The sequence below is a fragment of the Phodopus roborovskii genome, unplaced genomic scaffold (genome assembly GCF_943737965.1).
Source record: "Phodopus roborovskii unplaced genomic scaffold, PHOROB, whole genome shotgun sequence".
NCBI classification, from domain to species: domain Eukaryota; kingdom Metazoa; phylum Chordata; class Mammalia; order Rodentia; family Cricetidae; genus Phodopus; species Phodopus roborovskii.
Window position 1 is genome coordinate 18,244,730 of NW_026126418.1, and position 12,447 is coordinate 18,257,176.

General features: G+C 33.1%; 1 pseudogene; it reads left to right on the forward strand.

Annotated features, from left to right (window-relative positions):
- The first annotated feature begins 2,999 nt into the window (after positions 1 to 2,999).
- LOC127221828 (olfactory receptor 4C6-like) lies at positions 3,000 to 3,875 on the forward strand (annotated as a pseudogene).
- Positions 3,876 to 12,447: the final 8,572 nt, after the last annotated feature.

Genomic DNA, 12,447 nt, shown 5'->3' on the forward strand with positions numbered 1-12,447 from the left:
AAGACTGTTAGAAATGTATTATAAAGCATTCATAATTTTGAAACTTCTAAAATTTGCTAGTAATGCTGATTTATAGTGCCCAATTTCAAAGAACAGCATGTCAAGAATTTGAAAATACGGATAAAATTGCTCTACTCCCTAGACTCTGTGCTACAATTCTAAAATATACCACATTTTTTAAATCAATATAAAAATATACTTTAGACTAACAGAACTCCTATGGTTTGTAAAGAAACATTTATGTGTATGTGTCTTTCAAAGGTGAACCAGCACTTTGTTCTCTATACCTGTCTACTTATATGATACTCTTCCTATACATAGAATACAGGATGTTTACTTACAGAATGTTCATTATTGCAATTCATGTTCATTCTCACAAATCAACCTGGATTTGATCAAGTTTCTTGAGTTGGTTGATTTTTTCCAACTAAAGTTCTTTAAAAAGAACCATATTATGGGAAGTAAATGCTGACAAGGAATTGATGGGATATTTGTTAAGGGGATAAATGTATAGGTCTCTCTCTCTCTCTCTCTCTCTCTATATATATATATATATATATATGTATATATAAATATAAATGTACTTAGGATATACATAAATTTAATTGTGCTCCTGAATGATTGCAGGGTTTCATAAAATCTGTAGGCTCTAAAATTTAATCTGGTAAAAAAAAAATAATTACCCCCCCCCACACACACACATACAAAACACATAGGATTGAATGAGAAGTAGCATTCCAGGTAGGCTTCCTACAATTTGAAAGATAGGACATAGCACATTGGTGACTATGTTTCATTGGAGATGGTACAGTCAGCTCACAACTAGAAATGGAAGCTCACTATGTGGTAGTTTCTGAGTGTGTTAATGAACTTATTAATAGAAAACACATAGAAGCAGCATTTGCTACATGAAATGTTTTAAAAATAGTATAATTTATAAACTAAATGGCTATAAAGAACACAGGGAAACACAGAAAAAGAGCAGCTCTTTACTATGTTAGTTATAACAACGCTGTTTTAGAGGACTAGGTTGAAATTGAAAATCTGATAAATAATCATAGAATTGATCTTAAAACTCTGTTTTAAAATTTTGTTTCAGCAATACTGAAATTCATTAATGTCTACGTTTGCAAGCCTATATACAAGGGTACTAACTAGCAAAGAATTTGTTGCTATAACAAAAAAATTGAAATCACAAATTTTCATCTAGTCAGACTGAATACTATTTGAATAATTAAAATTAAAATTTATAAATCCATGTCATTAATTAGAAATTTAGTATTTCTAGATAAAGGTACAGTTAAAAGAGCAAAACAGTGCTAGTAAATTGTGAATCTGAAAGCTACAGAATAAGTCAACTGTATATCCTTGTGTTAATGATTCAAAATCTTTGTTTCTCCATCTATGCTATCGATTTGTTCCACCTGGGGCCCTTTGCTCATGCTTCTCCCTCTCATGGGAATTGTCCTTAATTTCACCACAATCTTGCATGGAGCCTTAAGTCATTTTTCCCTATACTTTTCTTAATTTCAGTTATTAATGTTGACATTAAGTATATTAGTTTTTTCTCTTCTAAAAAATAGGTAACAGTTAAGTTTGTGTAATATGTAATCTGCATAAATACTCAAGGATGGTGGGAGCAGAAATAGATGGCAAAGAAAACATTAAAAGCATGAGCTAAAATTATCCTCAGCTTCATTAAAATAGTCATTTTAAGTGTCACCTTGGAGCTGGAGAGATTGCTCAGTCATTAAGAGCAGTACTGATCATGCAGAAGATCCACGTTCAGTTTCAGAAGTCACATGGTTACTCATGATCTGTGACTCCAGTAAGGTTCTAACTCTGTCTTTTGACTTCTGAAGTCAATGCCCACATGTAAAGGCTATGTATGAATGCAGGTAAAACACTCATACAATAAAAATAAAAAAATGTATTACCTCAGTAACTCACACTGAAAGGAAATAGCACAAACTACTGCTAACAGTGTTATTCAGAACTAAACTGAAAATTAATTCTTTATTTATAAATTTGTCTAAAATTTATAAATATATCTGAAAAGACAATAAGCAAAAGATGACAGTTGAAGATAGGTCAGTAGGAACATTGCTCAGGCATCACAACTCACTGCAATTTTGTTTAAATGTATAAAATGTATTAAATCACACTCATAATTACCCTTCTCACACTGATTTTTTCAAAAGCAGGAGAAATACGAAAAAGTAACAATCATTAAGAATTTCTCTTTGTAGGCTACTTGTGCTGGGACATGCTTTTATTCCCAGTAGCCAGGAGGCAAAGGAAGGAGGATTTTTGAAGCCAATCTTGCCTACATAGTAAGTTCCAGGCCATCCAGAGCTGAATAGTGAAACATTGTATCAACAATAAATAAATGATTCTCCAGGGTATGAGGAATTTATGTGTAGTATGCACCAATAATACTACAAACATATAAAACAATTCCGAGGAATAGGTATTCAGGCTGCAGATGGTGATGACAATCTTTAACACAGCCAATGCCAATCCTTAACACAGTGAATGTGAATGATGACCAAAAAAAGTCCTAGAGAACCATTATTAATAGAAGAGGTTGAGTCTCAAGTTATAAAACACTGCCCTCATTCTGGCTTACTTTACATCAGCTATACTAACTAGTTTTCCTGAAAACTTTTGTCTGCTAAAAAGAAATTTATTAATGTTGCTGGAAAAGAAACAGGCGCCACAGAAATTTGCACCTTAGGGCCATCCAAAATGGTCAAAGATGGAGACTTTACTAAAACTGGAGAAAAGTCACTGGGAATACATGAACTAAATAACTTTAAAGTAATACTTCATATTGCATTATTTTTAACAACAAAAGCTTGGGGGTGGAATAAATGAACAAATATAAACATGATCCCTTGGTTATTTGAAACACAAAATTGCAAACAACCACTAATTATAAACCATATTTATTTTGTATGATTGACAAGTTTCAGTTGGAACACAACTAAACAAGATAAATGGGAACTCAGAACAATGTGACAGAGTTCATTCTTTTGGGTCTTACAGAAAACGCAGAGCTGTGGAAAGGGCTTTCTGCTGTTTCTAATCATGTATGTGATCATGGTGCTGCTGGGAAATGTGCTTATCATAGTAACCATGATCACAAGTCAGAGTCTGAGATCACTAATGAACTTTTTCCTCACGTGTTTTCCCCTAGTAGATGTCACCTTTTCTTCCCTCATTGCTCCAAAGCTGATTGTTGACTTCATTGTTGAGAAGACTACCATCTCCTTTCAGGGTTGGATGGCCCAGCTCTTTGCAGCACTTTTTTTTTTTTTGGAGGTGTGGAGATTATAATCCTCACTATGAAGTTTTATGAATGCTATGTGGCCATCTGTAAACATCTTCACTACATGAGCACCATGAGTCCTAAGATGTGTTGCATGCCATTGGCAAGAGCTTGGGGAGGGGGATTTGCACAAGCAACCATTCAGCTTCTTTTTGTGTATCAAAAACCTTTCTGCAGTCCCAATATCCTGGATCACTTTTTATGTGATTTGTTTCAGTTACTGATGCTGGCCTGCATAGATACCCATACCCTGGGTCTCATTGTCATGTTCAACAGTGGGGTGATGTGTGTGACCATCTTTCTTATTTTAATTGCCTCTTACATAATTATCCTGTGTTCTCTGAAAATTCACACTTCTGAAGGAAGATGTAATGCCTTATCTACCTGTTGTCACTTCACAGTGGTTGTGTTCTTTGTGCCTTGCATTTTCTTGTATATGAGGCCTGTGTCAACCTATCCCTTAGAGAAGGCAATGATTGTGTTTGAGTCAATTGTCACACCCATGTTGAATCCCTTGATCTACACACAAAGGCATTTGAGGTAAAAAAAAATTCCATGAAGAAATTATGGATGAGACAGTATCATCTATTAACTATTATGGAGCTGTCAAGACAAATCTATATGTGATTTCCATAAGCATTCTTTCTTTCAAGAACTTATGAAACTTATCAAAGTTCATCATCTACTGTCAACCACATGGATCTCTCACTTAGAAAATTGTTTTGTAATTTAAGGATATCTGTAGTTTATTTATGTTGTTTGGCACTATTTCACATTGGAATCGCCTGCCTTTTTGTAGAGTTTTCTGATTAATCTTGCTATTAGAACCCATGTTAAAACGTCTTCAACTCACCTTATTCTTTCTTACACACAAGATGAATCAGGTCTTTTTAGTTGTCCTAGAGATGTACAAGCCCTTCTCTCCTCAGTGCCTTTTCCTTTGTCTCCCTTAAAATCATCTTCCTTGTCAGTTTTTTATGTAGATAAATACTATATATTATTCCCTTAGTGAAGCTTTACCCCATGACTCTATCAAACTGTCTTCCATACCTTCCCTCCACTGCTCAGTCTCTATTTTCTTCACAGTAATATTTTAAAGTGAATTTGTCTTACTATGATTTTTATCTAATATTAGTATGTTATATGTCCCTCTCTGGAGTTGGTATCTGTTCAAGAAACCCATTTGTTGTTGTTGTTTATACTTGGGGTACACTAAGGTTTAACTTATGTATCTTCAAAGTTATAGAAATTACAATATTCTTCAATAACATAATAGGGGAACAAGATTATTATCAATTAATGAGAAAACATACAACAAATACCATCATTACCAAGGATTTGGAAAACAGAAATCTAGGGTTATTTCTAAGAAAATTCTTCATATTTGTAGTAGTTGGAACATATGTTTTGTGCATATGTTTCCAAGATTCTTTTTTCTCTTGTGATATCTTTAGAGTAACAGATTTAGAGTAAGAGATATTAAAAATATTAAGACTGCATCTGACTCTTGCTGTGACATATATATTGTTGGCTTTTTCATGCCAAATTTAGAGTAAGAATCAGATTTAAAAAATCAGAACTAGGCTATTTGAAATTGCTACAAATTGCTACAAATATAGTGATTTGAAATTTCTGAAACAAATGATGTGGCCATTAAAAAGAAATCACATGCTTTTCACTGAGACAATAAAAAAAAAGTTACCTTAAAGGTTTTTAGTGTTTGGTTTGACTATACCCATCACTTCCTCCAAGATATAAAATCATAAACTTTTTTAAAAAATCCACCATTGAGAAGAGAGCCCCTCAGGAGTATCTCTTCAATAGAGATCTACATAAAGTATAGGGTTTAGCCATCCAAGCAGGCAGACAGAAGACATAGGTCCACAAGAGTAATAGCTACTTCTTCAGCTGCAGAGTAATTCAGGATTTTCCTTATGATAAATGCTTTTTTTGTTATTGTTGTTTGTTTGTTTGTTTTTGCATGAAGAATGCAAGGATTAAGATGTTAAGGAAAATTTGTCTATATGTAAAAAGAAATTTTGGGAGATTAGACAATGTTAAAAGAGTCAGTTTCTCTAAGAGATAATTGTGTGAAGTTGAAAATGTGAATCTTAAGCCACAATTCCCTCCAATGTGCTATAAATGCAATAAATATGCAGCATCTAGCAAGAAAAGTTTTTGGGTATAAATAGAATCAGCCAAGGAGAGGAATAAGAAGAATAATGTAGTATATAAATAGCAAGAACCAAATAAAACAAAACAAAGCAAAATTCAAAATCACAAATAAAAGCATGGCCACCTAAGTCTGCTTGTAATGCACATTATGATACCACATGCCTGACACTAGACACAGAACTATGGAATTATTTGCCATTCTAGAACTGCTAATGAAATGACTTATTTTTTCTTTTGGGTTCCCTGACATTTGGTTTGACAATAGCAATGTTTATTGGTAATTGGTGTCATTGCCTCATGGACTAATATATTCTCTTTAAAATTTATGGTAGATGATAGTTAAGAGTTTGCATTGAGTATTAGAATAGACTTCCTTATTGGGTCCTAAAGGTTTTTGTAACTGTAAAGACTCTGGGGGCTTGTGTTATATTATATAAGAATGTAATTGGATGAAAAGATAAGGGTTGTGGTTGTGAAGATGAATCTTCATGAGGGCAATAGTGTCATGTTCTAAGGAAACTTTAATTTAAAATTTTACCTATGTATACCTTAAAGATTGCATAATTTATTTTCAGTGCTAGGATTTTGGACCAAGGCCCTCAAAAACCCAGGCTACCCTGTACCCCTGAACTGTGCTGTCTATGCAGTTAGACTTTTCACTGGACAGTAGTTCTCTTGGTGTTCAACATGTCACTTCCTAGCTCCCAGAACTGCAAGAAATAAAGTTTCGTTTAGAATTCACCAATAAAATTTTGTAGCAATAGGAAAAGACCAAACAATGATTATTCTAATACCTCATATCAAATTTTGACATGATATACTTCCAATTTGAGTATCATATATACCCATAACAGAAGTTCAGCACACTATATTAGCATGTATTGGCAATTGATGGCATGCTACCATGCTTTGTCAATGATGGTGAATTATAGCCCCTCACATTTTCAGATGAAATGAAAATATCTCCCTGAAATTGCTTTTTTCATGATTTTCTCACAATATTGAGAAAATATTATGTATACATCTATCTGAATACTAGTTAGATTCTAGTATGGAAGCGGTGACCATATGGTCATTTGCAGAAACTTGTTTGGCCACTGGCAAAATCTCTGAAAGAGCTCTCTCATCAAAATGAACTCCACTCTGATTTTCAACTGTGACCTCTTCTCACCCCAGTCCCTTCACTTACCAGCCTAAAGTTCCACAATTAAGTAGATAGTTTTTTTTGATGTAACTATTCATTGGTTAGCTCTTTCACCTTTCCAAGTTTTTGTGCAAATATGAAATCTCTAGTACATTTACCCTGAGCACCAGTCTTAATTGCATACTTTTCAGACTATTCCTCAGTCCATGTGACTCTGACCACCACTTTGTCATTTGTATATAGCACCTGCAAAATTTCTAAGAAAATGTTCATCACCTTAATTGTAGATACATTACTTATTTTCAGGAATTCAGATTACCAAGCAAGAAAAATTAGGCTTTATATACTGGTGTCTTAGGTGCTGTGATTGGCACATAACAGTTGCATAATCATATTTGTTGAAACATTGCATAAATGTGTATAGATAATATATAGAAAGAAATAATGGACAAAGTTAATAAAGTCATATCTAAGTTATAAATGGTAAAAGTAAAACAAAATACAGTAAATCTGTGGTTGATTTTGGATCACTCAATTATATGAAGGGCTTTCATAATAGTTCCAAAACATCTTATTTTGTTAATATGCTGCATATTATAAAAATATATCAAAAATTTTAAAATATTGATTCTACAATAAACTTGGTAATTCATCTGAGATAAGTGCAATAAATGGCTTAGCAAATACTATTTTTCTTTGAGGATAGACACTAGTCTTTTATTCTTTGATTTGCCATTTTATAAAGTGTTTTGTAGTAGCAAGGCATAAAATGTTTCCACTTGTTATAAATAATTACAGGGAAAACTTCACATTTTTTAAGAATACTGTATGGTTTTACATCACCCATCTTTTGCTGGGTGTATAAAAGCTAGCTATACTTTCTGCATTCAGTCTCACTATCTGGTTGTAACATAGACTAATGCATCTTGAAAACATTTGAAAAGTACGGCTGTGGAAAGTATCTTCCTACTATCCTTCTAATGAATGGATATGAAGAAAGAAAACCAAGTGAAGACTGCTAATTAATTTACTTATGCCTATGGTTCTATAGCTACAAATTGCAGGTGAAAAATTTCCATTTGTATCTCTAAACTCCAGTTCAATATCTGTTTATTGAAAACCAACAGAACTTTATACAAATATGAGCCTATAGAAAAATTTTTTCCCTAATGGCAACTCTGCCTTTCATCTTAACAATAATTTGTTGTGTAATAACAGGTTTTTGGGAAATCATGGTAGCCATAGAACACTTTAAATCTCACAAAATCAGTCCTTTATGATAACGAAATCTTAACTCATCAATTCGTAATGATTCTTTGGTTGTGACATATTGTGTTAAAGTGCTTTGCAATATTACTAACTGAAATTTCTATGTATCTTTCAAACCCTTTTGTATCTGTTGAAAACTAATGAGGATATACATGTTGCTATTGGCTACACTTCTAAGGACTTCTTTATTTGTTAGTCACAAGCAGCCAAGGTTAACATTAGAAATTATAATTGCTGAATAATACTACAAAAACACTAAGCCTATATTAAATTTCTATAAATTCATTTTTGTTGAGATTTAGAAGCAGTTGAAAATAATATGGGATAGCATATGTCAATTAACTCACATCAGCCATCTTCAATATACATATATAGTAGTTTTAATCTGAAAATGTCCTTAGAAGCTTCATTGTTGAAAGAATAGCTGTTGGCCACAGAATTTTTGAAAAGCTATTTGATCCTAATTAATTCACAGATGAATTCCTAAGTCAAATGGCTCTGAGAATGTGAGGCCCCACTGAAAAAAGTAGGTCATTAGGACATGACTTTAAGGACTGACTCTATCTCTCCTTAGATCTTTTCTTCACTCTCCACCACCACTTTATCTAAGCTACTGTGATCAACCACATACCCTATGACATGATGTCAAGCTCCACCATGCACAGACCCAGAAGTTGGAGACTATCTGATAATGAATGGAAGCCTCTTAAACCATGAAACAAATAATTGTTAACCCTTATAAATTGTTTTTACAGGGTTTTAACTAAACTGATGAAAAGCTAATCAACTTAATCTCAAGCATTCAAGGAAATATGCTGTTCATGATAAGGATATAAAATTTTTATTTCTCATTAAACAGTAACAAAACATAATTAAACAGAATGAAATATGCCAGACTTAACATCTTGTGACAATCCAATGTGGCGTTTGATGTTGGGATGTAATCCAGGATAATTTAATTCAGCATTGGAGGAGTATTGGAAAATATTCAATTCAAGACAAAAAATAATTTTAAAACTAAGAATAGATGCTAGGAAATAGCAACATGACTGAAAGTTGCAAATATATCAATAAGGAAGCATATTTCATTCATTAATTACAAATAAAACACATTCACTCATGGCAACAGTATATCTGGGAATAAAATCATTCTTGGAGCTAATGCATTTCTTGAGGATTCCAATTTCCATTCATAACTATTGCAACCTAAATTAACACAACAGTAATATAAATTTAAAAAATTGCCATTGTACATTGATAATGTGAGATACATGTTCAATTCAGAAATAGGATATCATGTTATTTTATAAGTAGAGGTCAGCAAAGTTAGATTGAGTGCTGCTGATGAGCTAAGCAATTAGGAAGGTAAGATGTTTTTACAAAGATACATTTGTTCTTTCTGTCTCTGAATATTTCATTTTCTCTCTTTTCTTCCTCTCTGACTCAGTGGGTATGTAGAAAATACACAACATAAAACCAACTTCTTCTTTAGTGGATAGTCCTGACTTGGAATGAATATAAAAATCAGGATGATGTGATAGTAGAACATGTCTATGCATAGAGATGAATGCAGGACAGGAAACAGAGGTGACTTAAATATTTATGACCTGTAGAGTGTTGGTTTTGCATGAGAATAGCTCCCATAGGCTGATATATTTAATTGTTTGGTTCCCAATTAGAATATTTGGGGGAGAGTTAGAAAGTATGAAGTAGATTTGCCACTGGGTATACATTTTGAGATTCCAAAAGCCCATGCCAGGCTCAGTATCCCCCTCTGCCTCCAATTTTCATGTGAGATGTATATTCTCAGCTACTGGCCATGCCTTCCTGCTAGCTGCTATGCTCAACTCCTTGATGGGTAAGGTCTCACATTTTCATCTAAAAATGGCTCCAGTTAATTCTTTATTTTCTAAGTTGCCTTGGTTGTAGTGTCTCTCCATAGCAATAGAAAAGTAGCTAAGACAAACAAATAATCATTAACTCTGGTGGTATTACTGTGTGATCAGACCTATAAAAATTTATAAAAAATAAATAAAAGTAGTTGTTGATGCTGCCATATTACACTTTATAGGCAACAATTTCTGCAAAGGACTCCAACCACTGAGGAAATAATGCCAAGAGTTGACAAATGGATTATGTGAAATTTAACTTTTTGTTGTGATAAACATAACAATAATGGGAAAAAAGCCTTGCAAGGTTCATTTTAGACATTGCGTTGATATTTAGAATATACAGAAAATTGAAAATAAATAAACCAGCAAATAAATAAATACAAAGAAATCAAATCCAGAATCCATATGGGAGAAAATGAATGTGTAGACAGTTTTTAAAAGAAAAAGAACAAACAGCTAATAATCTATGAAAACATTTAATATTACTCGTTGTATTACATAAATTTCTTGCTGTTGGCAAATAAACAGTTTAAAGTAAAATGTGTTAATTCTGGCTTACTATTTGAAAGGACAATTTCTTCCTGCTTGGAAAGATGAGCAGCTGTCAGGGTAAGCATAGGAGCAGAAATCTGCTGATCACAAACATCCTCAGTTGGCAGACTGTAAACAAGAAGCAGACTGGGTTTTCACCCCTCAAATAAGTCTCTTGTCTACTCACTACTTGCCTCACAAAGTTCCAACACTTGCAGAATCACAACCTTCTCAAACAGTGCCACCTAAGTGTTCAAACACATCATACTAAGGAAAATATTTCATGTTTATGTCAAACATCAGGAAAATGGAAATTTAATATGGATCAAAATTTCTTCTTGCCCCTATTGGAATGACAATCATTAATAAAAGAAATGACAAATACTCCTGCGCATGAAGAAAAAAAATGGGCAATGATGGATGAACTCATATATCAATTATCATGGATATGCTTCCAAAACTAAAATATGATATTTCTGTCCTAAGTGTTAGTCTGGAAAGTTCTAAGTCTATATTGACACTTCTATAATATCAATTTTTATTACAGCATTTGTCACAATGCAAAGTTATTGGATTCAACAATTGTCCATCAAGAAAATGTGATAGATACGTACACTGGAATTATATTCAGCCACAAAGAACAAAGCTATGTCATCTACTAGAAATAAAATGTGGAAATTATCATAGTAATGCAAGTTAATTAATACATACAAAGACAAATATTGTATGTTTTCTCTCTTGTATGAATTTTTAGAAAGATATATGAATCATGGTTGTATTCATGAATCAGGAAGGTTGAAGTGAAATACTCTGGATGTAAGGTGGGGAATATGGTAGGAGAAGCCAGAGGAAATAGAGATAATGGGAAGTTATACAGAAAAGTAATTGTACACAGAGTGACATATGCTAATTAAATTGTAGAATCAATGCAAATGAAATGACTTTATGGAATAGAGAGCCTCCATTTATATTATTATTTCTTTCTCCTTTTGTATTTATGTTTAATATATGAAAACAACCGCATTTATAGTCATTCGATACATAGAATGTCAATATCTCATATAGTGAAGCATTATATTCATCTGGCACTAGGGAATTTATCACCCTTGAGAAAAACATTATCATTACAGTTGGTGAAGGAAAATGCTTTAAATCTGAATTAGTAACTTCATCTGAGTATAACCAGGGATGAATCTGAGATAAGGCAAATCTGCTTCAAGCAAGCACACTGTGCTCTTACAGACCCAGATGATACCCAGAGAAGAACAGATATTCATCATATTTCCTGAAGAAACTGAATAAACCATTCTGCTTTCATCCACAATCACAATCATATGAAAACAGAAGTTAAATGAATTGGTAAGTCTCCCTTTGGCTTACTCTTTAAGCAATTATTCTTCATTCCAATGACAGTATGTTACTTGGTGACCTAGAATGGTTATCTCTCTATTAGACTCAGTCTTAAAGTTCTTCCTTTAATTTTTCTATAGACACAATAAAGGCTCTAGTTTTACACATTTGAAGAAAATTCAAATTTGTATAATTTGTATAATTGGGAGAACTCCCTCATCTATATCCCTGGAAGCTTTCCATGTGTTTAGAAAAAAAAATACAAACTGGCATAATTCACTGATTCTTAGCTTCTCTGAGGAAGTTTGTTTCATGTAAATGAGCTATGGGTGAATGTAGATTACTGGCTGTCCTATAGCATATCAGCTAATTCTGACTTGTTCCCCATATCTAAATATCTGACAAAACAATAATCTAATTACGGGACTAAAATTTCGTATGAAGGTCTCAACATTTTATGGAAGTAGAACATATAAACTACTTTTAAAATATAGTAAGTGCCCTCCCCTTGAGTTGTTTCTTTGGAATATTGCAGAGCTGTCTGTAAAAGACAGGACTAATTAATACCTTCTTGAGCTCACAGCATTTTTTATTGCTGGTATGTGATCAATTCAACATTCTAACATGGTGTGTGAAAAAGTTTGTGAGCCCCTTAACTGAGAAGATATATGCAGTTAATGGTTCCCAGGGAAGGTATAGTCTATTTTCTTTAACTGTGTGGCTTTTAGTAGGTCAAACTAGTTCCAGTGGATGGC